This window comes from Myotis davidii, unplaced genomic scaffold (genome assembly GCF_000327345.1).
Source record: "Myotis davidii unplaced genomic scaffold, ASM32734v1 scaffold1395, whole genome shotgun sequence".
Taxonomy (NCBI): Eukaryota; Metazoa; Chordata; class Mammalia; order Chiroptera; family Vespertilionidae; genus Myotis; species Myotis davidii.
The window spans coordinates 257511-261164 of NW_006288604.1; positions in this window are offsets into that span (position 1 = coordinate 257511).

The window sequence follows — 3654 nt, forward strand, 5'->3', positions numbered from 1 at the left end:
AGGCTTTTCTCCAGGGGAAGCCTGGTGTATCCCCTGGTTCTAGAGACAGCTGCCTGCTATCGGACTGGAACACGGTCAGGCCCATCACTGTGTCCTACATGGGGCTCTGTCTGTGTCCACGCGGCCCCGCCCCCTGTTCCTGTGCCCACTTCCAGCTGTTCATGTGGCCACGCCCACACAGTCACATGATCACTCCCTCCTGCTGGCGCAGCCACACCCCATATTCACATGACCATGTTAACGTAAAAAAACATTCAAACCTGTAAAGAATTTCTGTGCGTTTATTTGATCCAAACTGTGGACAACTGGCAGGAAGCAGGATCTCAATGGATTGGGACAATGCTCCGGAGAATGGTGGTTTTCCACCTATTTTTATAAATTACAATCACAGGAGGAGATGTGAGTTACCTGAAATCCATGGGTGATAGATTAGGGAGGCGGGAGAAAGCAAAGGGGAGTGGGTGGACCTCTGGGATTGGATAAAGAGTAAAATGACAGACACACACTTCCAATTAACTCAATAACAATGAGGAGATTTGTGGTCTCGAGGAGCCAGTGCCTGTGCCCTGAGGAGTCTGGAAAAAGAAAAATTACTTTGACCTTCCAAGGATATTGTTGTAGATGCAAAAAGACAATAGGCTCAGTTAAGGTTAAGATTGACCTTCATCACAGAAGATGCCGGCCTAGGATGTGACAACACACCATGATTGCTTTTGGGTGAAGTTTTCATTTCAGACCATCCTGTGTGGTTACTTTAGGCCTCCCCTGAGCTGCCAGGTGAGGGTGTGGCCCCTTTGCGCCCACACAGCGTTCAGGTGACACCCCCGGCTGGATTAGGACGGACTGACTGTACGCAGTCAGTAGAGTGGACGGCTGTGGAGAGCAGGCCTCACCTGGGGGAAAACAGACAACTTCGCTGACACTGATCATGCCACGTAGAGACCGAAGTCACGTTCATGGACACTAACACAGTGTCACAGCTTCACTCGAGCCGACAGCGCCTCAGCCCGGGGCCCTGCGGACGCTGTGGGGTCCCGTCCGGCGAGTCTCCTTTCCTCCCAACCTCCGGCGGCTCCCAGGGCCTCGCACTCTCGTTTGCTCTGTCCTGCCCAGGATTTGTAGTTGTTTTAAATCGTTTTCTGTCGGCCTGTCTGTTATTTTTCTTTTTCACGTTCCCCCTCCCCTTCGGCAGCCATCAGCTCCGCACCCGTGAGCCTGCTTCTGTTTTGTTGCTTCATCATCGTCTTGTTTTGTTTTTTAGATTCAACGTATAAGGGAAATCACGTGGCACTTGGCTAGGTCCATCCGTGTTATTGAAATGGTAAGATTCCATTCTGTTTTGTTGCTGTGTAATACCCCGTTGTACATAAGTACCACTTCTCTATCCACTCACCTGTTGATGGGCACCTAGGTTGCTTCCATATCTTGGCTGTTGCCGATAATGCTGCAATGAACATAGGGGTGCATACACCTTTTCTGTGGATAAATACCCAGCAGTGGAATGACTTAGTCTGTGGCACCTCCATACTGCTCTCCACCGGGCTGTGCCACACGCACTCCCACCAGCAGAGCACGAGGGCTCCCTTTTCTCCACATCCTCGCCGCACTTGCTTGTTGGTTTATTGCGGGCGGCGGTTCTGACAGGTGTGAGGTGGCACCTCGCTGCGGTTCTCGTTGGCAGCTCTCTGGCGACTAGGGCCGTTGAGCATCTTTTCATGTGTCTCTTGGCATCGGTGTGCCCTCGTCGGTGAGCGTCTCTTCAGATGCTCAGCCCGTCTTTATGAAATGCCGATAAAGGAGGACGAGTCACTTTCCTAAAGCTTGGTCAGCATCGAAGACATTAAATTCAGGTACGAATTTACTGAGCAGGGGGAGGAGGGTGGGTGGAGGTGGAAGAGGGTGTAGGGGGGTAAACGGTGATGGAAAAAGTAAAATAAGGAAAAAGCGTGTAGTTTACCTTTTGTTTTAGAGAAGAATTTGCTGAGTAGGAATCCTGTGAGCCAGGGGCCTGGGTGTGGGACCTCAGGGCTGGGTGAGGTCAGCCCTGATCTGCACACAATCAGAAGCCGATGACCAGCGTCCTGTCAAATCCCACAGCGCCTCTCGGAGTGCAGACTGCAGACCGTGCTCTGGGAGCAGCCAGATGTGGACTAACCTGTGCTCACTCACCTGGACCCCTGGCTTCTTGGAAGAAACAGAATGTTCCGGAACACGGTGGTTGTCTTAAAAAAAGGGAAGGTTGTTGTTTTGTTTTCTCATTTTGCAAGTAGATCAAACCAGCACAGAGCGTCACGGGTACTTGGCTCAGTGAGCCTGTGAGTGGCTCTCACGGCCGGAAGCCTCTGGAAGCTTCCAGCGCGTCTGACCGACTGCGTGGATGTAGGAGGTGTTGGCTCCGTGTGGCTCTTCGCTGTGCTCCTCTAGTCACCCGTCCACGGGCCTGTCACCCCCAGGAATGGACACCCCCCCCTTGGGAGGCTTTGCCACCCCAGCACCCACTGGATGATGTTCTAGACGGACTCACTTTATACAAGTTTCAACCACAAAACCCACCGGCAGACAGTGGCGTTGTGTTAACTGAGAAACACGCAAACCTTAAAGAATCTGTGTGCGTTTATTTGAGCCAAACGGTCCACAGTCGCCAGGAAGCAGGTTTCACCTTGTTTTATAAATTACAACCGAGGAGATTTCAGTCGGTTCCATGAAATGCGTGGGTGTAGATTCCGGGGAACCTCTGGGGGTGGGTGAAGAGTGAAGGATAGAACTTCTTCTAACTCGGGTGGGTCCCGATCGTTCACAGTCAACAACTAACTCAGTAACAATGAGGGGCCTTGTGCTGTGAAGGGTGGGGAAGAAGGAAAATTACTTTGTTTTTGCAAAGGCATGTTCATCAGCCATGTTATCTTAGATGCAAAAAGACAACAGGCCTAGTGAAGGTGAGGATTAACCCTTATGGGGAAAATACTGCCTTAGGACATGACTCCCCACCAGAAACTGCTTTTAGTTAAAAAAACAAAAAAGTTTTCCCCTCAGACCCCCTTCGTGGTGACTGTAGGTCTCTGAGTTTGCAAGGCCGCCACGCAGGCCTCCCCTGAGCTGGTCAGGTCAGCACGTGGCCCCTTTCGTCCACGTGGGCACATATTCTAGTGGGGATGGCCTTGACCTGCGGGTGGGACCTGCAGGGAACATGGCTGGTACATGGGCCATTAAATCTACTTAGACCAGCGGTTCTCAACCTGTGGGTCGCAACCCCTTTGGGGGTCGAATGACCCTTTCACAGAGGTCGCCTAAGACCATCGGAAAACACGTATATAATCACATATTGTTTTTGTGATTCATCACTATGCTTGATGTTCAATGTGTAACAATGAAAATACATCCTGCATATCAGATATTTACATGACGATTCATAACAGTAGCAAAATTACAGTTATGAAGTAGCAACGAAAATAATGTTATGGTTGGGGGCCACCACAACACGAGGAGCTGTATTAAAGGGCCGCGGCGTCAGGAAGGTTGAGAACCACTGACTTAGAGTCAGGGCCCACAGAGCAGCTCCATTCAGTGCACAGCTGCGCTGTCTCAGCCACACTCACGAGCGTGAGGAGAAGGCAGAGTTCAGCGCCGTGCTGGTCAAGCAGGCTGCCCCCGCCC